At 43.9% G+C, this 26734-nt stretch overlaps 1 long non-coding RNA gene and 1 pseudogene across 2 annotated transcripts; both read right to left on the minus strand.

The window, feature by feature from the left end:
* Nucleotides 1-710: 710 nt before the first annotated feature.
* Nucleotides 711-19627, minus strand: LOC146763134 (uncharacterized). 2 transcript variants are annotated; one of them, XR_014952568.1, is made up of 4 exons: nucleotides 19582-19627; nucleotides 18767-18940; nucleotides 2448-2926; nucleotides 711-1409 (listed from the first exon to the last, which is right to left on the minus strand). It is a non-coding gene; the product is annotated as an uncharacterized LOC146763134 (long non-coding RNA). The 2 variants fall into 2 exon arrangements; XR_014952567.1 differs by lacking the exons at nucleotides 711-1409; nucleotides 2448-2926 and adding an exon at nucleotides 5666-5797.
* Nucleotides 7531-8962, minus strand: LOC146763135 (endogenous retrovirus group K member 9 Gag polyprotein-like; annotated as a pseudogene).
* Nucleotides 19628-26734: the final 7107 nt, after the last annotated feature.

The raw sequence follows: 26734 nt of genomic DNA on the forward strand, positions 1-26734 counted from the left end.
ATTCTACAGCCTTTTTTGCTGCAGAGGTCAAATGTCCCTCATTGGTAGAGGAAATAATCCCTGACAGTAAATCAAACAAAGGTTGCAGCTGATGATTAGTTATCCCCAAGTATGGCCTAAGCCAACCTATTGCACCAACGAATTTCTGTACATCAGTAACAGTTTTAATTTCAATGTCCAATTTTACAGGTTGAGGCACAATTCGTGTGTTGGTGATTATCAACCCCAAATATTACCAAGACATCTGTTTCTGAACTTTGTCCGGGGCGATAACCAAACCAAAGGCTTCTAAATTTGTCACAGCACATTGTTCAAGAGCTGATAGTTGTTGTTTATTTTCAGATGCCAACAAGATATCATCCATATAATGAAAACAATAACAATTGCTAAATTGCTCTCAGACTTTAGAGAAGGCCTGTGCCACAAACCACTGACAAATACTTGGAGAATTTTTCATTCCTTGAGGCAGAACCGTCCATGGATATCTTTGGCCTGGTTCATCATGATTTAAAGAAGGCACAGTAAAGGTAAATTTTTTCTTATCCTGATCAGCCAATGGAATTGTAAAAAAGGGTTGCTGTTCTCGACTGGCTCCGGGCGAGCGCCAGCGGGACACAGCGGGAGGGGGAGAGATGCAGCGCCGCTTTTTCCCCTTCGACTCTGCGAAGTTCACTTCTAGTGTGGGAACAGATGAAATGGTGACACAGGACTCGGGTGCAAACACGTGTTTATTGTGGGAGCGTGTTCCCGAGACACCGGGACACCGACCCCGCGGGTCGGTTATACCCTGTGCCGGGGGTGGGGGGGAACCTGAGCTGCGGCCAATGGGACGGGAGGCAGGGGACAGGGGCAGGGAAACCCCGGGGACAGCGATGGGAAAGGAAGGGGGGGGCAGGGACCGGACCGCGTGGCGAGGGGGAAGGTGGGGGGGGGGGGGGCAGGGACCGGACCGCATGGCGAGGGGGAAGGACAAGGGAACACAGGAATGGGACAAAGGACCATGGAAGGGGGGAGGGGGAATGGGGGGAAGAAGGGAAAATTACAAACCCCCACAGCTCACCCTTTTGTATTAACATAAAGGAAAGGGAGTTCTGAGGTAAAAACAAATTAGCAATGTTACAAAGAGACATCAGAAAATGATACACCAATCATAGTTACAATGAATGGGGCAAAAATCTTTTCTACATTACAACTGAAGATAAAGGGTACAAAATTATCATAAACACATTCTGTATTGAGGATGAAAGCAGGATTCATGATGTGATGCTTGTACTTTTCAAATTCTAGCAGAGCAGAAGCAGGCAGCGAACAGCGATGTGGTTTCTCCAATTTGATTATTTGGTTGCGAAGTTGGCATAGAATTGTGAACAGTAATTACAGAGGATGATCTTTCCTTCTATAGGATATAACTGAACAAACAGATTATTCCAAAAATAATCAAAAGCAATAAGAAGAATTTGTAGCAAAATAAAAGGGAACATAGGGTAGGGTACATTAAGGAATAAGATAGGAACATCAGACAATCACTTAATTAGCGGTTGTCATGAATAATAAGGGGAATCGGTAAGGGGTGGACCAGGATGCCACCATCTTAGGGGGAAAACAAAATGACGGATCCCCAGTCACGGGTTTTGACTCCATTTCCTTGGAAGAAGGTCCCTCCCGATCCTTCCCCTCAGAGGAAGAGCCAGAAGAAGGATTGGGGAATATCCAGCCCGATCTTCCCATAATAGGGACTAGCCTCATGCAGAGATGGTGCAGGGACCTTGGGGAAGGGATGGGGTTGGCGGGAAACCAGGCGCGGAAAAGGAGGATCAAGGCGGGAAAATGGGTTCCAAGTAGCGTGGCCAGAGCCATCTTGGGAGGGGGTGCCGGGTGCACTGCATCTCGCCCGGGGAGGCACGGCCAATGCCACCCCTAAGGGAGGATAACAGTGTCCGGCAGGGCGCTTGGGGCGGCTTGGCCGGTGCCATCCCCAAGGGACGAGGTTCAGGGAAGTCCATGGGGAAAAGGGAAGGGGGACCTTCAAAGAAGCCGAGGGGGAAAACTACAGGAGAGGGGCCCGAGGCGGCTGGTAGCCGACAAAATGCGTGGATGTGAAGGGCCTCTCTTAGGATGTTTACAATTCTCCCATAGCTGACGTGTCACCATTTACAATTCTGTCCCATTGGTGTCCTTTCGACCCCCCCTGCCCCCATAGCCCAGAATAGGGAGGAGAGGGTAGAAAAGGCAGCTTTCCGAGAAAGAGAAGGAGCTTTCCAGTATGAGTTACCCCAGAAAAGACCGAGTGAGGTTGCGTCCTCCTCAGAAAAGAAAAAGCCTCCTGGCTGCCAGGGACATGCAAGGCTACAGCCCCCATCTGGATGTGGACAGTGGTTAAAACTCAAAAGAAAAAAGGTAGACCAGCCACCCACCAGGGTCCCACACCCTGCTCTGACCCAACTTACCCTCCGGGCTCAGGCGGTGAAATCTCTATCTCTCTCCTCGGTGGTGGAACATAGTGCTGAACTGAGGACGCATTCTTTCGTAGTTTGGCTCTCCCAGAGACCTGGGTGTTCCCGTTAACCCAGAGTTCGTCCCCTGAATCTCTGGGTTCGGCCACTGTCAGTCTCTGGTCTCCATTCAAATGCTGTCCCCTGACAGGCCACTCTTCGAGCTCAGTCCATCGAGCCTCTGCCAAACTCTCCTCTTTGTCCTCGGGTAAGTCTACCCGGCTTCCTGCCCCTGCAGTCTGGCTGCCCCGCAGCGCGGCCGCTCCCGGGCAGGTAGAGAGCACACGGCGAGGATGAAGAGGGTCCCGGAGCTTTGGGTTTGTTTTCTGCCCGGCTGTCCTGGGTTGTAAGATAAGCTTGTATTCTATTTGCCATCTGTTGAAGGCAAACCTGTTGGGCAGGTTTGTTATCTTTTCCAAGAACCGGTTTTGCTCCTAAAAGGTAATGGTTTGTTAGTGGGCCATTGACTGATTCAATGCAGGGCTGGTAACGTAACACCATCCTATTGTGAGATGTTCCACCCAGAGGGGGAAGCCAAGCACTCTTTTATTGGATATAAGGGGGTACCTTTTTGGGAACAGAGCAGCTCTTTACTTTGGGGGATTGCCAGAGAAGCAGCTCTCTTTGGCGGCACTCGCAGCGAAGCAGCCGGAGCGCGCTGAGGCGACGGCGGCGGAGCTCGGAGGCAACCCCGGCGCAGAGGAAGACCGGCCCCACTGCCACCAGATCTTCAGAGGAAAACTATACCCTTCTAAAGATCACCACTGCAGCTGCAATTCATCAACCACTGCAAGGGGAGCAATTGTCCCAGCAGGACTGCTACTGGCACCCCGAATCCTCAGGTTCTGGACTTTATCACTAGTTTTGTTTGTACCGATTGCATTTGCCTTTTTAAATTGTTGTCTAGTTTTCTCCTAGTAAAGAATTGTTACTCCCATTCCCATATCTTTGCCTGAGAGCCTTTTGATTTAAAACTCCTAGTAATTCAGAGGGAGGGGGTTTACCTTCTCCATTGCACAGGAGGCTTTAGCCCTCCTTCGCAGATTCCTGTCTTGTCGAACCTAGACACTGGCGCATCAACTCTCTTAGCGTCTGCAGAGCTCTTGTGATGGCAGAGTTCCTTTCTCTCTCCCCCTTTTCACAAATCAATGGGAAGAACCCTCCTCTGCTACCATTTGTTGCTGTTAGTGACTGGCTCCGGGCGAGCGCCAGCGGGGCACAGCGGGAGGGGGAGAGATGCAGCTCCGCTTTTTCCCCTTCGACTGTGCGAGGCTCAGTTCTAGCGCAGGAACATATGAAATGGTGACACAGGACTCGGGTGCAGACACGTGTTTATTGTGGGAGCGTGTCCTCGAGATCCCGGGAAACCGACCCCGCAGGTTGTTTATACCCTGTGCCGGGGGCAGGGGGGAACCTGATCTGCGGCCAATTGGACTGTAGGCAGGGGACAGGGGCAGGGAAACCCCGGGGACAGCGATGGGAAAGGCGGAGGGGGGCAGGGACCAGACCGCATGGCGAGGGGGAAGGCGGGGGGGAGGCAGGGACCGGACCGTGTGGCGAGGGGGAAGGACAAGGGAACACAGGAATGAGACAAGGTACCGCGGGAGGGAGGGGGAACGCACGGGAAGGGGGGAGGGGGAATGGGGAAAGAAGGGAAAATTACAAACCCCCACAAAAAAGCAATCTTTCAAACAATGAGAATTATTTCCCATTCTTGTGGAATCATTGTGGGTGTTGGAAGACCTGATTGTGAAGCACCCATTGCGACCATCAAAGTGTTTATTCACCACAAATCATGCAAAAGTCTCCACTTACCTGATTTCTTTTTTATTGCAAACACAGGAGTATTCCATGGGCTAAATGATTTTTCAATATGTCCAGCTTGCAATTCTTCTGCTACTAAGCTTCACAGGGCAAGAAGCTTTTCAGTAGGCAGGGGCCACTAATCAATCTAGACAGGCTTATCTGTCAACCATGTCAAGGATACAACAGGACGTTTAAGGCCCTGCATCCCAGTGGTCCCCACTAAAAATCCATAGTAATTTTAACGCGCCACTGGGTTAAACAATCACATCCCCATAAATTAGCTTGAGCACTAGTAACATAAGGTCTGATGTTAGCTTGTTGGCCTTCAGGATGTGTTATAGTGATTGCAATAGTAGATAAAGCAACAACAGTTGACCCACCTAACGCAACAACTCCAAAGGTTGATTGAGTGAGGGGCCATGTTGGAGGCCAAAATAACTGTGAAATTACAGTTACATCTGCTCCCGTGTCAAGTAAACCTGATATTGTTGTGGTTTCTGGATGACATTCCTTAGCTACTTTTACAAACAACTTGACAACATCAGTGCCGGATGGACTTCATGTCTGCGGGCAGTCACAGCCACTGTGATCCTGATACAAGAAGCGAGGAAGCTCACCATGGGAAGGCACATAGATGTCTATGTACCACATATGGTAACTACAGTGTTGGAGCAGACGGGGGGCCATTGGCTCTCCCCGAGTCGAATGATGAAATTCCAGGTAATCTTAACAGAGCAAGATGATGTAACATTAAAAACAACTAACCTTTTGGACCCAGCCTTGTTCCTAGGTATAACATCTGAAGAAAGCCCATTGGAACACGATTGCGTGGAAGTAATAGAACACACCTGTGCAGCTAGAGCGGATCTGAAAGATGTCCCCCTAGAACAGCCAGACTGGGAGTTGTTCAGAGATGGAAGCAGTTTCATGAAGAACAGAATCAGACATGCTGGATATGTGGTAACAACAATCAGTACAGTGGTAGAGGCAAAAGCATTGCCACCAAATACATCCGCCCAGAAGGCAGAACTGGTTGCTTTAACCAGAGCACTAGAATTAAGTGAAGGGAAAAAGGTGAACATATGGACTGATTCAAAATATGCATTTGGAGTAGTGCATGTGCATGGGGCCCTATGGAAAGAACGGGGCCTGTTTTCGTCTCAAGGGATGCACATTAAACATCAAGATGCAGTTCTGCAGCTGATAAGAGCAGCACAAAAACCTGAACAAGTGGAAATTATGCACTGTAAGGCACATCAATCAGGAAACTCCAAAATGTGTGAGGGAAATTGAAAAGTAGACTGGACAGCTTGACCGGCTGCTAGAAAGGTGCAAAGAGCAATGGCATTGGTACCTTTAAAATTTAATGTATCTCAATTTAACTTACCTCCACAGCCGAAATATTCAGCAGAAGATGAGAAATTGGGACATTTACTGCATGCACAGAAGAATCCAGAAGGGTGGTATGTAACTGCACACGGACAGATAGTGGTACCCCCCTTGGTAATGAGAGAGGTTGTACAAATTAAACATAACTAATGTCATTGGGGTGCAGAGGCATTGGTAAAATTTCTAAAATGTTATTTGGTCTCAGTACGAATGTTAAAAATGGCAAAATCAATAATGTCAAAGTGTGAGATTTCCTTGAAAAACAACCCAGTGGCTAGATGACAGGCACAACTAGGAAGGGTTCATGTAGGGATAGAACTAGATTATTGGCAGGTAGATTTTTTAGAATTACCAAGAACTCAAGGATACAAATATTTGTTAGTAGGGGTTGATACATTTTCTGGATACCCAGAAGCCCTTCCCTGTCGCCCGAACCAAGCAAAAGAAACATTTAAGTGGTTTCTACAAGAATTCATTCCCAGATTCGCGGTGCCTCTAGGGATATCATCAGATAGGAGACCCAATTTCATAGCCACGGTGGTAAAAGAAGTAAGTAGGTTGCTGGGAATAACTTGGGACCTCCACACGCCATGGAGACCCCAGTCAAGTGGACAGGTGTAGAGGATGAATCAGACACTAAAAAGGCAGATCAGTAAAATATGCCAAGAAGACAAACTGCAGTGGCCACAGGCTTTACCAATAGCATTGCTGCATCCACATCCCAAATGTAACTGCAGATGTAGAATATGACATCAATCAGTTAAAACAAATAGAGCATGAAGTACAAGAAGAGCAGAAAGATTTGACTACAAGCTGGTTAGACATAGTCTTCAAAGGGTTAGGGTGGAATGTGAGTTCATGGATTAAGTCTATCATTGAGAGTGTAATAATCCTATTGTGTTCTTAGTAATTTGGTTAGTCTACAGTGTCCTAAAAGGAGAAATACAGAAGAGGACATCCGGGAACCGGAAAATAATCAAGGCACTGACACGGGATCCACACCCATCATTCTCTGATCCTCCAGTCAATGACAACGTTCACGTCAATCCTGGATTTGAAGAACATCATGTATAAACTTAGAAACTAAAGACTGTATCAAGTGAAAGTATTTGCACTTATGATGAAGTGAAAATACTTTCAAAGGGGGGGAAATTATAGTAAAAGGGTTTTAAAACCATGGGGATTTAGGGTTAACATGAAAATAAGATTAGTAGGCCATGGAAAAATAAATACCTTACGCACATGAAGAACTAGTACTTTCTAGAACCGCACTGTGTAGCTAGTACATGATAAATGATATAATTGTTAGATGTGATGATTGTTTAGTAACTAAATATAATTACTGTTTAATCATAAGAATAATCATGAGAAACTGTGGTCAGGGACCTAAGAAAGATCACGAGAAACTCATGTCAATGTATACAATAGAACAATATAAGTTTAATAATTAATATGTAAGTTATATAATGATAGAATATAAAATACGTTCAGCTCGAAAGCCATGTCGGAGTCAGATTTGGGTTTGTACCCCGACTCCCAGAACTCTTAATAAAAGCACCTGCATATAATCATATCCTGTGATTATGTGTGTTTCTGAACGCTAACACATGTACCTTTTTGAATAACAATAGGAGGTTCACTAAGAGACACCATTGCATGAATTTGTCCCACATCATCAGAATCAGTAAGACCTAAATACACATTAATACCTTGAATAGTGCTACTAGATCTTCCCATGAGAAAAGTACTCAAACCTCGGCCTCTAGGACCATGGGCCTCAAGAGGCACTTTACATATACCTCTTGTCAAAATAGTTACTGTGTCAGCTGTCGGTATATCAATCCCTGCGGAGCCTCTCGTGGCCCCTGTGTATCGCTCACAAATGGAGAGCTTTGCAGTGCTGGCAAGGCTCATGATTATTGTTGGGGTATTTGTGTCTCCATGTGCCCCTTCGTGTTCTTCATCCAGTTTCCCTGCACTTGTCAACCACCTGAAAAAGATCGTAACTTACAAAATTTAGCAATAAGACCAAAGTTACCGCAATGATAACAAGGCACTTTATTGGCCCAAATTACCCTAGAATATACAAACTGTCCATCAGTTTGAGGGCATTGTGCCTTCACATGCCCTGATTCTTCACAAGCAGAACATCTGGGTAAAGACTTCAAGACTGTTGCCAGAGCAGCCATTTTATGCTCAACTGAACCGACCTTTAAGCAAGCAACTACAATCCCAGACAGTAAGGGATCCCCCAGTAAAGAATCAATAAATCTCCTGCAATCTTCATTCATGTTGCCCCAGGCTAACTGTCTGCATAAAATTTGCCTCAACTTATCATCTTCTACTTGCTTCTCAAGGGCTGCAGCAGCCCTTTCCACAAAGTGCAGAAAAGATTCCTTTACCCCTTACTGGATAGTACTATACCTTGGTTTAGGAGCTGCCATTTCCATTGTTTTAAGTAAAGCACTCATACCCAGCTGCTGAGCCTGTGCCAGAACCAGGGTGTCCCAGATTGCTTTGCAAATCTGGGTTAGAGAATGGTCCATTGCCCAGCAAGGCACCAACTCCCACAGCATGACGTGGATCGTGCTGAGGTAAGTGCATAGTGTCCAAAACTACTCTTTCAACCATTTATTTACAGATAGCTTGAAATACACCATACTGCACTGTCTGAAACAGAATCGCAGCAAGGCGAACAATATCATAAGGACCAAGTACATCAGCATTTAAAACATGAATCAATTGCATCACCTGTGAAGAGTTAACACCATACTGATCTACTTTTGCCTGGAGATCCTGCACAACCCTCCATGCAAAAACCTGATGGCTATTAGGAGCAGCTTTGAAAACAGGAAATGCCACAGGCCCACCAGAAGCAGCATCAGCCATCTGCATCCTTTTAGGTGGGCCTATTTTCTCCAACAAATTCCAGTGTCCCACTTGAGCTGCTTTTGTTCTCACACACTCCCAAAATTGCAAAGGGTGTGGAGTAGACAAAGCCACCTGGTAGGGAGGCAAAGTCCGAGAAACAGCAGGCCTAGATCTGCTATGAGGTCTAACAGAAACAGATCCCTGTGTTATTTTAGATGTACTTATCACTGGCAGTTCATCCTCAGAACTATCACTAGGCAAAGAAGAACACATTGTTAAAGATTGCATTTGTTCAGCCAGTTCAGAAGGGAGAGGGGGGGCAGACAGCTCAATGCAGGGTGGAGCGAAGGCAGAAGACTGGAAGGGGGCAAAGGAGGGGCGGACAGCCCAAGGGAACGTGGAGAGGAGACGGACCGCTCAAGGGAAAGCAGGAGGGGGGGAACAACCGAACCATGGGAGGGCGGGGGAGGAGCAGCCAATCCACAGGAGGGTGAGGGGGGAGCAGCCGACATACAGAAGGGGGAAGGTAGAACAGCTGACCCACGGGAAGGCGGGGCAGGGGGGCAAATGGCCCAGGGGGAGATAGAAGGGCCAATGACCCAGCCTGATCTTCGCTTCTTCTTTAACTTCATTTTGGCTAATTGCTGCGTAGGCGTAAGGTACTTTGATTTAGTACTCAGTTCAACTAACTGCTGAGCAGGCGAAATATGCACAAGTATAATACAGTCTTTTAGACATGAGTACAGAGAAGCAGTCTCAGCCTGCTGTTTGATTTTCACAATAGCAAACCTTGGGGGAGCCTCCACAGCAACTGCAGCAGACTCCTGAGGGGAAGATACATTGAAAAGCTCAGCCCCATCTTCCACTTGTTCCTCTACTTCTGTTATGAACAAAACAGCTTGGCTGGGACACTTGGTTCGAACTAAGTACTGACATTGAAATGTTAATTACCTAATTGCTCCTGGGAATCACCTACCCCCACCCAAACTAGGACTGGGATGCAAAATAATCCAGTGGAATCATGGGAGGGGGTTTTGGGGATGAAAAACACCCCAAAATGAAAAAGAGGGGCACAGTGGAGGGGGCTAGATGGGTGTGCAGGTTGGGGAAAAGGGAATCCCATCCCTAGTCTGTGTTTGACCTGTCACCATAACCTGCAGAGGACCAGACTGGACTGGACTGTGGGAAGCAGGCACAAGGAAAAGAGACACTCCTCCTGGTGTTACCAGGAGTGAAGGAGAGGGATAGCTGCTGCTGGACCTCGGCAGCAGGCTCTGCACATCCCCCCACCCTTCGGCTACCAGTGTGCCAGGAGGAAAGGAGAGAGGACAGTCTGCTGGGACTTCAGATACAGACTGGACACCTCTTCACCTCAGGCTACCAGTGTGCCACAGAGACTCCAGGGACAGACTCTGCATGCCTTCTCACCCTTCGGCTACCGGAAAAAGCTACAACACCCCCCTGCCGAGCTGACTTTTTAATAAAGAGCTGAACACTAATAAAGGCATAGACCCTGTTCATTTCACTTCAGTTTCTTGCTCTAATTCCACTTCCTCCAATTCCTCCCCTCTATCTTGTACTGCTTTCCATTCCTTCAATGCCTCATGCAACAATCTCCAGGTAGAGGTCAAATTGACAACCGTCTTTATCCCCCTTAGATATCACTTCCCATAGTCTCTTCCCAGCATTTTTCCATGCCCTGACACTGAAGGCAGTGTCAGCATCAGCTTCAAAGTCCTGAGACTTACACCATATCAATAAACTATGAAGGGCATAATCAGAAGCTTGAGCATTTTTTCTTTTCAGTATAGCTTTCCATGTGGACAAAACAGTCTTTTCCTCATTTCACAAATTATTTCCCACTTTTTTTCCCAATCGGTCACCTCAAATCAGACGTCTGAATTAGGTCCGGACCTCGGTAGCCTCCTTGCTGCCTTCACTCATTAGGGTACCCTTCAACTTTTTTCTTTTTTTTTTCTTTTTTTTTTTTTCTGTTTATGCAGTCCAGTTGCAATCATGGCGGACGACCACCAGATGTCGCTATAGAGCCCCACACGGGACAAAGCACCAGAGCTCAGCCAGAAGGCTGTTAGACTTATTTATTGAAGCAACATGTTGTTTTTATAGTTTTACAAGGTATTTACATTTAACTTAACAAACACACACACTGCCCATTGGTCATAAAGGAAAAACAAATCTTTCAATAGGTGAAAGGAGCCATGACACAGTTTAAGCCAACCAAAGTACAGATTTGCTTACACTTTTTTCTCTCTCTTTCTTCACACCATTATGGCGATAGCCTTGGTAACAATAGCTGGCTCACAAGAACAGCACAGAAATGTCTTTCCTACATAAGAATCTAATCTGACCAGATGGCTAGGAGGAATTCTTTTGCTTCAGTAGTTTGGGCTCAACTTGTGGGAGTTTGTGAATTCAGTAAACTGGTGGATAGACAGGGGAAATGAGAGAGTATATTTAGAAGGTTTATATCAGACATCTGCCGGGAGACTAGTGGCTTTGGATTGGGAGCAACCAGCTGTGGAGAATTTAGAGAGTCAAGAAGGGGCAAATGAAATAGCTTGCATTTGTGGGAATTTACCTGCAGCTTTTGGTGCATCTCGAGGTTGGCATTGTGTGTGGGTGTTACTGCAGTGTAACATTTGTGCAGGACGTTATTACTGTTCTTCTGCTAACTGGTACAGAGTGTGCCCAGTGTCAACAGCTCTCTGATCGAGCTGATTTAGAAACAAGGATTTTAGAGCTGGTGTGCAGAAAGTCACATTTAGTAGCTGAGCAGTGGGCTGTGCGAGAAGAAGACTGGGAAAGGACTGTACAAATCTGCAAAGCCAGGTTTGGGTGGAAGCGAAACAAGAAGCAAAGGAAGAGGTAATAAGGATTGGAGTAGAGGGGTGGTTTTGTTAAAGAGAAGGGGAGCGATGGGAAGCAACCAGAGTAAAGAGATCCCCAAAAGTAGTCTTTTAAAGTGTATTTTGTCACACTGGAAGAAACAAGTAAGGGTATGGGAGGATAAAAAAATAAAAGGACCCTCATGAGATTTTCCACACAGTGGTGACCACTTTATAGGCTTGAAGAGGTGGTCAGGTGGTCCCCAACTGGAACCCTACATTATGAGACTTGTTACAGCTTATGTTGTTTTTGAGACAGGAGCAAAAATGGGAAGAGGTGACATATGCTGACATGCTTTTCTCCCTCCAGAATCACCCTGAGTAGCAGAGGGATTGTGGACTCATGGCTACCTCTGACCCCTTTGTGTTGGCCCTGGAAAAAGATAATGAGGCTAGTAGGGGAAGGTTGACATAGTGTTGTAGTGCATGATCCATAAGTCAATGCTGCACACACCCAGACAAGGTATATCCAGCTGACTCACTGGAGCAAGAGTTGGGGGATCTGTTTGAACCACTTCCTAGAAGGAAAGAGGGGTGGAGAGGGGCAGCAAATTTGGGAACAACCTCAACTCCAGCTCCAACTCTTATTCTACCTCCCAAGACTTCACCCTCAACTCCAACTCCAGCCATTGTTTCACCCCCTGACTTCCCTGTCTGGACTTCAGCTTTTGTTCCACCCCCTAAGACTTCACCCTCAATTCCAACTCCAGCTCTTGCTCCACCCTCTAATTGAAATGAACAGGGCTTATGCCTTTATTAATGTTCAGCTCTTTATTAAAAAGATCAGCTGGGCAGGGGACCCGACACAGAGCTCGCCCCCACTGTTGTAGCTTTCCCAGGTAGCTGAAGGGTGAGGAGGTGTGCAGAGTCTGTTGCTGAAGTCCCAGCAGCAGCTGTCCCCTCTCCTTTCCTCATGGTAACACCAGGAAAATCTTGCCTCTTTGTTGCTGCATTCCACAGCCCACTCTAGTCTAGTTTTCTGTCGGTTATGGTGACAGGTCAAACATTGATCGGGGGTTGTGTTTTCCTCCTTCTCAGTCAGCATATTGTACGTGTCCAGACCCCTCAACTGTGTTTAGTTTTTTATTTAGGGGTGTCCAGCTCCATGTTTAAACAACACTATTTCCATTTCATCTCCAGTTCCGGTTGTAAGCTCAGCTGAATCCACTCCAATTTCTATCTCAAGTTCAACTCCCGCTTCTATTCTATTCCTCACCTTGACTACTCCTACATTTTTCCAACTACCCAGCAGTGACAGCAAACAAGATGAGACCCCTCCAGAAGGTCCTATAGTTTCTCAGACTTGGAAACAAACTAAGAAAATTATACAAGCACCTTTGAGGGAGGCAGTAAGTCCTGAAGGGAAGACATTGTTGGTTAAAATTCCTTTTTCTACAACAGATTAAGAGGTTTAGGAAAAGATTGCTAAACATTATTGGAGTGACCCAATAGGTGCTGCAAAGAAATTAAAGTTTATGGTTAAACAGCATCGAGCTGATTGGTCAGATTTCCAGTTGTTACTTGTCCTGGGTTGTAAGATAAGCTTGTATTCTATTTGCCATCTGTTGAAGGCAAACCTGTTGGACAGGTTTTTGTTATCTCTCTCAGAGACAATGGTTTGCCCCGTAGAGGCAATGGTTTGTTTATACACTATTGACTGACTCACTGCCGGGCTGGTAAATGTAACATCATCCTATTGTGAGGGGTCCCACCCAGAGGGGGAAGCCAAGCACTCTATTATTGTTTTAAAGGGGTAGCTTTTGGGGAGGGAGGCAGCTGGCTCTCTCTCTTCGCGGGATTCCCGGGGAAGAAGCTCTTCGGCGGCACTCGCAGCGAAGCAGCCGGCGCGCGCTGAGGCGACGGCGGCGGAGCTCAGAGGCAACCCCGGCACAGAGGAAGACCGGCCCCACTGCCACCAGATCTTCAGAGGAAAACTATACCCTTCTAAAGATCACCACTGCAGCTGCAATTCATCATCCACTGCAAGGGAAGCAATTGTCCCAGCAGAACTGATACTGGCACCCCGAATCCTCAGGTTCTGGACTTTTTTCACTGGTTTTGTTTGTACCGATTGCATTTGCCTTTTTAAATTGTTGTCTAGTTTTCTCCTAGTAAAGAGTTGTTACTCCCATTCCCATATCTTTGCCTGAGAGCCTTTTAATTTAAAGATCCTGGTAATTCAGAGGGAGGGGGGTTTGCCATTCTCCATTGCACAGGAGGCTTTGCCCTCTTTCACAGACTCCTGTCTTGTCGAACCAAGACATTACTGGATGCCTTAACTGAAACAGAAAAACAATTGTTTTTAAAAGTAGCAGGGGGCTTAGCAGAGGATGATTGTAGAATAACACAGAGTGATATAAGAGATGTCTTTCCTCTTCACGATCCACATTAGAATGCTAATTATGTTCATGATATGGAAAGACAAGATGATTATCAAGACTTCATAGTAAGGGAGTTAGAAAGGGCAATCCCAAAAACAATAAACTGGTCAAATGTTGCGGTGTGATTTCATGGTTTCCCCAGAACCCTGGTTTTCTTCCCTGAAGTTGTCCTCCCAAGTGTGTCAATCACTCCTCCTTTCCCCACCTTGACCCCTGCCAGCACTGTCTGTCACTCCTGTCATTCCAGAAGTGTGTTGAGTGATTGGGTAGGTTCAAAAGATGCCCTCCACCCCCAGGGGGCATTGGGCCATCCACGTGTCCTTTGTCCCCTGAGACCTCCTCTCCCATACCTGGTTGGTGGGCTCCCTATCCCTTCCCCCCTCACCCAGGTAAAAGAGAGGGGAACCACGAGGTCCGGAGAGTTCTGATGGAGCAGTGACTGGATTCACAGTTCTGCTTGGAGCTGCGACTGGATTCAGAGGCCTGTGTGCCAGAAAAGCTCTTGATTAAACCCTCCATCAGAACCAACTCCTTTCCTTCACCATAGCCTTAAAAGCTTCTCCAACAGCAGGAAACCTGAGGAGTGGAACCTCTGCAAGAGAGACCTCCATCCCACCGCCACCTGAGCTCCGGCATGCCTGGGCTTGTCTCCATGTGCCCAGCTGCAACATCCAGCTAGCCAAAGGTGTCTCTGGGGTGAAACACCACAGTTGCCGCCATTTGGTCCAGCAGCAGGGGCCAGACAAGCCAGGACATGTCCCATTCCCAATATTGGTAACCACCAATATATAGTCAGCCCTATATACAATTAAGCAAGGTCCCACCGAAAAACCTTCTGAATTTCTAGAACATTTGCTGGATGCAATGCGTCATTATACAACTTTAGATCCTAAATCTGAGGAAGGGATACAACGTCTAGTGGACTTATTCTTAGGATGTCTTGGTTTGAAAAGATAGGAGTCTGTGAAGGAAGGCAAGAGCCTCCTGTGAAATGGAAAAGGTATACCCCCTCCCTCCGAATTACCACAATTTCAAAATTAAAAGGCTCTCAGGCAAAGATATGGGAATGGGAATAGCAGTTGTTTACTAGGGGAAAAAAAAACTAAATAAAAAACATGTAATTAGTACAAACAAAACTACTGATAGAGTCAGAAACCCGACACCCTGAGGAGTCAGGGTGTTGGTAATAGTCTAGTTAAATGGTGGCTGCTCCTCCTGGAGTGGCAGATGAAATGCTGCTGAAACGGTGATCTGTAGAAGGGTGTAGTTTTCTCTGAAGGTCTGGTGATGGGCCTGGTCTTCCTCTGGGGATACAGTGGGGAAGAAGCTGCTCCTCTGAGAATCCAGCAGAGAAGAAGCTGCTCTCCTGGGAATCCAGCAAAGAGGCTGCCCTGATGTCTCAAAAAATGCTGGTTTTATGCATGTAGGGAATGCTTGGCTCCTCCCTCTGGGTGGAGCATCTCACAATGGGATGATGTAACTTTACCAGCCATGCAGTGAGTCATTTAATGGTCCATTAACATATCTCCCCGAAGGGAGACATTGTTCTTGGAAGAGATAAGAAAACTGTCCAACCTCCAACAGATGGCAAATAGAATACATGCTTATTTTACAAGCCAGGACATAGGACAATCTACAGGGGACATTAGATGCAAACTTCAGAAGATACAGGGTCCAACAGTGCGGGATTTAGAGACTTTGCTAGAAAAGGTATGGAAAGTATTTAGTAACCAGGAAGAAAAGTGCAATGAAGGGATTAAAAAATTATTAGCAGTAGTAAGGGAAGAAGAAAAAGGGAAATGTGGACAAGGGCCACTAAGACAGGGACCACCTCGGCTAAGGAGAGATCAATGTGCATTCTGCAAGAGAGTTGGACACTGGAAAAACCAGTGCCTGGAACTAAGAAAAGGCAACAAACAAAACAGAGGAGATCAAAAAGGGGGGGTGGTAGTTGCCCATGTTAAGGAAGACTGATGTGGACAAGAAGATCTTACCGTAGGAGACCCTCTGGTTATAATGAAACTAGGGGGCAAGAAAAAAGAAATGGAATTTCTGATAGACACAGGGGCAACATATTCGGCGTTAAATAAAGCATGAATGCCAATAACAGATGATTATGTCATGGTAAAGGGGGCAACTGGCCAATCTGAAAGAGATTATTTTTGTAGGCCATTGAAATATAAACTTGGGAAACAATGGGGAATTCACAAGTACTTATATATGCCCAACGCTCCATCAGCACTTTTGGGTAGAGATTTATTGGAACAATTATCCAAAATATTACCAGCATAGGACAATATGGAAGAACGAGATCATCAATTGATAATTGATACTTTAGGTACAGCTAGTGGGAACATATCTTTGGCTTTTGGGTGTACACAGGCACAATTATGGATGAAATCAGTGGCAGCTTCAATTATTGGGGATGGGGAAGAAGACATATTCCCTGACGAAATTCGTAAAGTTGTTTGGGATAACACCTCAGATTTAGAAAAATAACTTCAATCCTAGTGGGTTTTAATTTTACTTATGATCCCATGATGAATATGGTAACAGCTTTTGTTTTAACCATATGTGATGCATCAGTAAGCTTGATATATCCAATTGTTCCTAAATCACGAGGGGACCATACTATATCCTTTTGAACACAGAATGTGGGCACGAAAGGTCAAAAGAATGTGGCGAACTGTTAACTTAGAACCTTGCTCAATGAGGGAACAATTAGGGTTTATATGTGAAGGTAATGTAAGTGATGATAAAGATGTTTGTTTAGATACAGAGCAAAGTATTTGTCACTTTAAAATGCATCCCATTAACCAGACAACCTTGCTTGTGTATACAGGACAAGGTTCTGCCTGCCTCAGGACAGCATGCCCCACTATAATGGTGGATGAGATCACTGTGAATAAAACTCAATTTAACATGTGCATTTGCAACTTTGTCAAAACTGACGGATGTTATTTTTCCTATCAGGCACCTGTTGTATCATACCAACATATAAAGGTGAATTTGATTACTGTCCAAGAAATATCATCTGTGCCTATAGGGATGAACTTAGCTTTAGTTACCCAATTGTAGAAGCATTATGAATTAAAGAGAATTCTTAAAAAAAGTAAAGATTAAGCAAGAAAGGAAAACTTTGATTACAATACACCATGACAGAGACTATACAGAGAGTCTAAAAGATTGAAAGAAGGCCCATCCCATCATTGGTGGGATGTGCTCTTTGGGTGGTCTCCAACTGCAACTGTCTTGCTCAATACCTTAGTTCATCCAATTATTGTTTTGCTTAACTTAGTATAAGTTTGATTTTGTCTATTATAGTACTTGTTTAGAATTGGAGATTGTTGTGGTGAGTAGCAGCTTTAACGTCAATATCAAGAGCATATGGTACAGTTTTAAGAGACACTTACTGCGCAGCTTTGCTAGATGAAGAATCTGTATATTAGTAAAAGAACTTACTAACTTTGAAGGAGTGGGGAATGAATCACGATTTAAAAGGGTTAAGATTTTAGCTGAGGGTCAGAACCAATTCATATTGAAGTTTGATACACCAATTATAGGTTAATGATTATTAGATGCTTAAGATAAAGCTAATTGTTATATGATGAGCTTATTTGTAGAAGGAAGTGGAGCAAGTGAACCTTCATAGGAACATATTGAAACCAGCAGAACAATGCCCAGCACCTGGACCCTATGTCAATCCATCAGGAAGCAGGGGGCCTTGGATCATGCCAGAGGGTCATAGAGACCTGACAAAGACCTTCCTGACTGCATCCCTGGGACCACTGACCCAATTCGAGACCAGGGACCCAATTCAAGAGAAGAATTGCGCACACCTGAAAGACTAATAACCTCATTTTAATACAAAGTGGGGATGGGAGGTGCTGGGGTTGTGCATATGTATTATTTTGGGAAATAAGTAAAGGCAAAAATCCTTGTGCGCCACGGTCATGCATTTCGGGGATGATCCCCATGGTGCTGCTCGCTGGCGTAATAAACATACCACTTTCTAACTTTGACTAGTTAGAGAACTTTTGTCCGTGATTTTCTGTTTTAACAATTCAGAGGGATAGCCAAACCTCAGGGGAGGTAGAAGGGGTCAGGGTGGGGGCCTACACAGGCCAGTGATTCTCTGGCAACAGGGGTCCACTTCGTGTAAGTCTAAGAGGTTTGCTAACATTTCTTTCCTCTGTCTAATAAAAGGGAAAAAAGCCCCATAAATTCCTCTTCTCTGGAAGATTTAGGTGTTCTGTGACTTATCTCGAAGCGAGTATCTCATTCCTTTTAAAAAAACCCCACATACATAGTTTCTATTTTAACTATAAAACTACATTTACCATACTATTAAAATGTTAATACATCACTTCTAATCAATATAAAATAATACATATAGCATTCAATTTAATATTTGCAAAAAGCCAATAATAAAATATGCATTTTTTCACTGATAAGATCTTGAAAAATGGGACAGAAAATCAGTAAGCTTTATATAGGGGGGAAAAGGGTACCATCAGAGATACCCCAAGATAGCCCTTTGGGAATTATGTTAGCTAACTGGGATACAAATCCTTGTACAAGGAGAAAGGACAAGGTAAAGATGACCCAATTTTGTATGATAGAATTGGCAAAGAAGGAAATAAGATCTGACCACGCTTATTGGCCTAGATACTGTTCTTTTTTTGAAGTTTGGATTTGTCAATGTGAGAAACTACAGACTAGGGTATTGTTTATTAAGATATATGTAAAGGTTAGGAAACAGAGTGTGAGAAACGACAGACTGAGGTATTGTTTAGGAAACGGAAGATATGCAAATAGCCTGCGGGCACAACATTTGCAAGATAAGAGAACCACAATCACTTACACCTGGAGACTGAGGATACAAGATAAAGATAACCACAATTACTTACAGACTGCTTACCTAAACAGAAGGAAACTGCAAGATGATCCAAGAATTAGCTTAGACAAAAGGAGGCCCCCAGAACTTCATGGAAAGGATGGAATAAAAAGAAGGCTGTTTGAACGAATCGGCGCGGCAGAGGTGGAGCGGAGACTCCCCGGCCGTCCAGCGCAGTCTTTGCTCATATCCTACTTGCTGTAATTAATAAAATTCTAATTGGATTATGATCCGTTGTGGCGTAAATTTATAACAGTCAAGCTCTTAATTTATTTGTAAATTCAAAAGAACCGTTTAATCTAGAAGAAAGATAATATGACACATGCTGGATGTGAGATCGTAGGAGAATAAAAATCTTTAAAATATCAGAAATCCCCGAGACAAAGCAAGAAAAGAAAAAGGGGAAAGAAAAGGGCTGGGAACAAGAGGGAAAAAAAGAAAGAAAAAAGATTGAGATCCTTTACAAGTATCACCTTCTCCGTTCCCGCTTGCTGCCTTCTAAGCTGCGCCGCTACCTCCCCCCGCCCCGCCCCCGGCCCCCATCCCGGCTCCGGTCTCGCCAGTGAATTTGTCTGCCCCAATCCCAGCTGCCTGGCCCACGGCCACTCTGCCGGCCATGCCGGGGTTCCGCCTGCCGCGTGGTCTATGGCCCCGGGCCGGCCGTGCCGGCCGCCCCGTTTGTTCCAACCGCTCCATCCCCGACCCCCTCTCCTGCGGCCGTTCCCACAGCCCCACCCCCGGCAGCTCTGCCCGTGCCGACTGCACTGGGCGTCACCACTGCTGCCGCCCCCGCCCCGCCTGCTTTGTCTATGGGAGCTGCCAACCCAGCCGCCACGAACCATGTGCGGGCCATCCACACTCTGGTTCGGTTTCCACCGGAAGACCCCCCCTCCTTTGGCGGTTCCGGCAGCAGACCCCGCCTACGCCCTCCCCTTGGAGGACCAAGCCTTGGCGTGGGATCCCTCCCCTCACTCCTCCTTCCTTCGACACTTCCATCCGTCCCTGCCCTGGGTCCCGTTCCCTTGGTAATGACAGCTCCTGCTGTTCAAGAAAACTTTCTCCCTGAAGAAGAAGCACCTTATCGTCTTGGGATGAAAATAGGGGTTTTTTTAGGAGGAGAAGCAAATAATCAGGGCTGCTGGGATAAAAATTTGGAAAAGGGAAAACCAGCAGGCCCCCCACAGGAGATCAGAAAATGCCAATAGCACCTCCTAATTCGAGTCCAAATTATGAGGAAGGGAAGAAACACATGAATTATTATCGTAATTTGATAATCAAGGGAATAAAAGAGGCAGCACCCCGAAGGCAAAATCCTAAAAAGGCTTTTGAGGGACCGCAGGGGAAAGAAGAAACTCCAACTGAATGGTTAGACAGACTTAAGAGAAATATGAAACAATATTCCAGAATAGACCCTGAGACTATGGTGGGACAAGATCTGTTAAGAATAAATTTTGTCACTAATGCATGGCCAGATATTAGGAAAAAAATATAAAAAAAAAGTGAGACTAGCATGAAAGATCACTAGATAAATTATTAAAGGAGGCTCAAAAGACTTATGTCCAGAGAGATGAAGAAAAACCTAAAATGAAAGCAAAAATTATGGTAACCACTATGCAAGAAAGTAGTTTCCAGAGAACTCTAAAACCCCCAGGCACCACTCCTAGACATGAAAGTCATAGAGACAGGGGAAAGGACAAGAACAGAACCTCAGTACAAACCAAATCTCAGGAGCATTCGTGAAATATCTGTTTTTACTGTGGGGTCGAAGGACATTATAGAAGAGATTGCCCAGATTGGATAAAAGATCTGAAAATCTTCCGAGAGATGGGCTCAGAAGAGGAACAGGGAAGTCATAAGCTCTGTTTTCTGGGGGACAAATACCATCTGGAATCTGTGATAACTTTAAAAGGGGGTCCCCAAGAAGAAGAATTAGAATTTATGGTAAACACAGAGGCAGAAAGAACCTGTCTATTGAATATTCCAAAAGGTTATAGTGTAAGCAAAGACACTGTAAAGGTAAACATTTGGAAAAAGGAGAGAGTTTTACAGTTGCTGTCATAAAAGATATGGTAATTGAAGGAAAAACTAGAATTTGAATGGGATATGTCTTGTTGGTTCCTAGAGCAAGCATCAAATTGTTAGGGAGAGACTTGCAGATGCAACTGGAAGTGGGGGTTGTACCTGAAGAGGAGAGAACTGTGGACTTACTTTTAGAAATAAACTAGTTGTGTGTACACCTCATGTAGTCCGAGGTGTGTTGAATCAGAGGGGAAAAAAAAAAAAGGAAAAGATAGGGAAAAGAAAAGAAAGTGCAAAGGGAAGAAAGAGAGAGGTTGAAGAAGGGGAAGGGGTGGTAGGCAGACTCTGGGATGTTGGAATCTGGAATGATGATGTCTTGGTGCTGAAGGAGGACAGGAGTTTGAATGCAGTTTCTGTATGAAGGGCAGGGAAGTGTCTTAACACGTGGTTATTTGGAGGTTGTTCATAGCCAAATTGGAGTCCTGGAAGGTTTAGGAGAACAAGCCCTCCCTGAAGGGAAAAGAGGATGTGAAAAACATCAATCAATTGTTTTTTATAATGTTAAAAGTTTATTAGTAATAAAATAGTTATAAAAATAGTGATAAAATTAAAGTAATAAAAATTTGGACCATGAGGATTAGGACAATACGAGACAATAAAAAGCAAAGAATTATGGATGTCCAGATGTTTTTGGGCACTAAGCTGCCAAAAACATGCCTTGCAAACAAAGGAATAACCTTTAAAAGCAATAGCCTGATGCATATTCATATATCTCATACATGATGCATAAATTCCTTGCAAATTAAGAACTTTTCTGGTTCTTGTCAACTTCTTCCCCTTAATCCTGGTGGTTCCATAAAGATGGAGAGAAGGTGGAAGAATGTTTGTCTTTTCTGATAAGGAGGTTGTAACTCTACAGGTTTCGTGTCGCTGTTATCTCTGTGCGAAAAGTTTCTTGATTATCTTATCCCTTTCTTGAGCTAGTAAAAAATATCTTACATCGCATAGTTTCTATTTTAACATTATGTTGTAACCTCAAACTATATTTAACACACTACTTAAATAGGATCAATACAGTATTACAAAATAACCCTCCATAACACATATAATATTCAATTTAATATTTGCGAAGAGCCAATCATAAAATATGCATTTTTTACAATCCCCCCTCTTATTCTTTATAGATCATTTGTCTTGAGCAATATTTCTTATCCACTTGCATGCATTCTTTGGATTATTGTTGCAATGCATTTGGGGGAACCCGCGGGGTGTTCCCGGGGTGTCCCTGGGGGGCCCCCTAAGCTGTGAGTTCACTGGTAGCAGCAGGCAGGCAAGGAGACTCCACACAGCTTCTGAGGGTGCTAATTAGATGAGGGTTTATTGGGGGTCCTACCCCCAGGAAGCAGTATGGTTTCTGAGGGAGAGGGGGGAAATGGGGAGGGAGGGGGAAAGGGGAGGGGGAGAGACAGGCTGAGAGAGCACCGGCCAAGAGAGTGAGCCTGGTCCCACACACAGTTAACAGGGAGATTCAAAGTGGGCACAGAATAAGATTTGGGCCAATGGGATTACAGACACATGATACTTCAGGGGAGCATTACAGGCTTGGAATAAACCATACATTTTCGAGGGGTGAGACAGAGCATACCATTTATCTAAAATTTAACACCCCAGACTATGTTGGTAATCAAATCAAATATGGAATTAAAAAAAGAAGAAACATCAAAGCACTTGTAACACATAAAAGGAAGAATCCTAATTTCTTCCACCATCCTATCCTCAATACATTACTCCACCAGTTAGTTTTTAACATTGTTTTCCAATTTTTGGACCGGTACCTGGGTTATTCTTTTCTGATAACCTTTGTTTTTTTTTTTCCAGGATGACGTCCCCATTGTCATCTATTTTCAACAATGTGCTATACTAAACTTACCACAAACACCCCCTTCTTTAGTCAGTAAATAGTCTAAAGCCTACTTATTCTGATACACTACAGTTTTTGTTTGGCTTCGCTGACTCAATATTAATTCTAATGCCTGTGCAGATTTTTTTGTTATCTTCTCTATAACTGCTTGGAGTCTTATAATACAATTCAGTATATAATTTGGGGTCAATACAGAGTTATATTTCTGTGCTGGTTTTACTTTTTTGTTTACTAATTGCCTTTTTACTGAGTCTTGAACTATATTTCAAAGATCAAATGCAAAACAAATCTATCTCTCTCCTTCTGGACATTCAACTCCCCATCTATTACCATTTTTTCCTAAAGTTCCTTGTAATCTGTGAGAACCCCAGCCTTGCTTTGGGGCCTCATGTGGTGGTGAAATTCCTCCTCCAACCCGTGCTTCCAAAGAAAAACTCCGCAGGCTTAGCTGTTCGGTCTCAAGGCAGTTTATTGCTAGTTATCTAACAGATTATGTTCTTGGACTGCGGCTATTTGATCAGCGGCCTGGGTAGAGGCACACACACACCCTGACATCCTCTCTATCTGCTGTCTTCTTCGTCTCTCTCTCCGCCCAGGGCTGCTGCTATCTTTTATAAAATATATTACGTATTACATGTTTACAATTATTCCCCAATACCTACTACCTACGTTGCCAAGTGTTTTTCTACTCTAAACCAATCTGTGAGTGCCAACATCACCAAGAACATGGAGGTAAGGAAGAAGAAGGAGGAAGAACAGGATCAGCCCACTTTCCTCCATCTTAGAACTTCTGACCCCCATGTACAAAGTGAAAACCCCCCTGTACATGTGTTAAAAACCCCCCTGTACAATACTAAAAAAATTTCCCCTCTACTTTGTAACTACTTTTACTATACTATCTAACCTTTTGTGATTGCTTGTTCCACCTCCAAAGTTGGTAATTCATTCCATGGCTCAAACTCAAAATCACAGCTGTTTTTCAGTTGTCTGCCACGGTCTAGAATGCTTCTGACCACGGCCTGGAACCTCTAAAAATGTCTGAGAGACATTTTGAGTTCCCACATCTCCCCTCTCTGTTTGAACCAGAAACACCTGCTTTGCCATGTTGTTCAAGGCTCTTCGAATGCACATGAAAATGCATGGCAGAACAAGTAGAACTACAAACCCTATAAGAATATATAACACTATTTTAAAAAGTTTTTTCCACAATGGTGAAAGATTAAAAAAGCCAATGAAATCATTTCACAAGTATCCTGTAAGTTTCTTTTTTCTCAATTTGCTGATACTACTTTGCATCTGTTTCATATTCTTATGAATAGATTTTGAATGATCAAACAAGTTCATGCAGCATATCCCCTCAGATTTTTCACATCTGTGCCCATGTGACAGCAGCAAATAACCAACTGCTGCCTTGTTCTGAAGCACCGCTTGTCTTGCACTGCTGATATCTGTTAACATGTCACTCAGTGCAGACGAAATGGCACGACAGTGTTTACTCAATCCAGCATACTATGTGGTCCAATTGTGTCAAGGCCACCCCCAACGCTGTTTTTGGGGTGAGAAAATTGCAACTGCAATTCTCCGAGCCTTGTCCCAAGTACAAACATCATTATCACAATTTGGCTATATTGTTCAAAGGATCTTTTTTCTTTCCTGTGTGTCTGCTCCTTTAAAGTTTTCAAATCAGGTGTTATCAATGAGAGCTCCTCAATGCTGCATGGACTGCTTTTGACTTTTGCAGGGATAGCAGGCCAAATTCTGTCCCCGCAAATCAAAAAACACTCCCTTCGGTAAAGTGGCTGGGTGTTGAAGGGATAGTTTGCTCGTCACTTTGGTGTGATTGCACCAGGCATTTCTATAAAATAACTGATTTGGAATGATATCTATTATCAGATCATTTATCTTTGCCACTCTCAATGGATTGAATTTGATACCAAATTCCATTTTTGTCGACCCAAAAAATTTCCAACTTTGGAGGTTCAAAGTGAGCCACAGGAAGGAACTGTGTCCAGACACGCCATCCCTCCACAGGATCCGAAAAGGACTTCAGAACATTTTTGGAAGGGTGTCCCCTGGAATTGGTCATTCCTTCACTGGCACACCTACCAAGCATGTCAAAAATTGTTTCCCCAGTTCTGAATGGGTCAGGCAAATGCTGTCCAGACCCGCTGCCTTTGCCAAAGTCTCCCACACCTTTTCCCTTGGTCGTCTCATGGGAAAGCCTGTCCCATTGCCCAAGGCAACAAGCAAGGGAATGAAGCACATGAACACTATCTGTCTGAACCCCATGTCCATGTCCCCAACCTCTGTGAGAAACCCCGCAATGCAGCAATGCCCAAACAACATTTGATTCCCCAGAAAAACCCCAAGTCTCTGAGTTGCCAATCATTGTCTGACGAGACATCTGCAGCATTGCTGTCCATCTTTGTCTGTGTGCTTGCTTCTCTGCTTCTCTGGTCCATGTTCACTGGCATCTGCACCCGATAAGGTTTCACGTGCTTTGCCGACACCCACTTCGGTGCTCGTTCTATAGAAACACAAACAAAACCCTTGCCCCAAGTTATTAATCTAAATGGACTTTCAATTTGTCCTGACTCTGGGTTTTTGACCAAAACTAAAGAATTTTCCCTTAGCACTGCTGGTGCACTGTTTGTAAAATGTCTGACAATTCACATACAAATCTTTGTTCAGCTGCATATGAGATGTTGCTCCTGTCTCCTCCTTTTCTGTTTATCCAAATGGATTTCAAGGTATGATATATTCTGTGGTTTCTTCTGTATGTTATGATCTAAAAATTGCTCTTGAAAATGTGTGAACTGAAACATAAATGTGAAAACATATCAACTGAAACACAAATGTTTTCAAGCCTCTCAAAAGATGCATATTTTGTGACATCAGTTTGCCACAGCTGAAGACTTTTTCAAACCTCTCAAATTGGTCACTCCTGTAAATACAGGACGCTGTACAAACTGACACTCTGACAAGCACTGACGATTTCCTTTGCCTAACCTTTAGAAAGCGAAAGGATTCCATCAATTTTTGTATACTTTTGTGAAAAAATGCATGGCTCAATTTTTCTTGCTCAAAAATATCTGGCAGTGTTTGTGAGATGGACACTGTGAATCTGTCTACATGAACATTTACTTTTACTAAAAACCTCAGAAATTAAGAATGCATTCTGATGTGCATAACAAAATATTTATATTCTCTGTCTTTTAGGATTATTTTCATACATAATAGATATGAATATAAAACTTCATTGTCCATATGTTTTAAAAGTAATTCCTCTAATTGTTTGGTCACATTTGCAATATACACTGAATCTGTGATCAGATTGATGGCTTTTGAAATAACTGAAAAACTCTGGCTATTACTACTAATTTTACAATTTATGGTGAGTCTTTTACCATTTTTTACATCTGATTCCCATTTCTCTATTTTTGGAATTTTCCATGTGATTTGTGAGTTTTCCTTGAACTATCAGTAAACACTGTTATCTTTTCCATTAATTCTTAACTTATTTTTGATTTTTCTCTAAAACTTATTTTTGCATTTAACGTATTGTGAGCTAAAAAACGAACTGTGCAAACTTCTGGGTATTCTAACAACGTGATTGAAAAATCTTGTGACTTTGGATTGTCCACTCAAAATATTTTTTCTTTCTTTAAATGTAAATGAATGATTAAGAAATCTCTGCCTGATATTGTCAGCAATCCGGTGTTTGCCTTAACAATGATATGAGCCATTATCTCTAAATCTATAAGAACACTTTTTGAGGGCCTGTAAGCTAAAAACAAATACCTACTTTAAAATTCTATAAAAACATTACCACGATCCTTGCTCAAAGTTATTAATTTGACTGATTTTTTCAATTTGGTCCGTCCAGTGTCTGGCACTCTCCTCATATTTTCCTCGACAATCAGTGAAATCAAATCTACAAAAGAACAATCTCAAAAGATTAAAATATACAAAATTTTCATTACTTATTCCAGCCTTATTTCAGGCACTTCTTCACTTCTTTTCTTTTTTCTCTTTACACCTTTTTTCTTTTT

The sequence above is a fragment of the Lonchura striata genome, chromosome W, assembly GCF_050655825.1.
Source record: "Lonchura striata isolate lonStrDom1 chromosome W, ASM5065582v1, whole genome shotgun sequence".
NCBI lineage: Eukaryota > Metazoa > Chordata > Aves > Passeriformes > Estrildidae > Lonchura > Lonchura striata.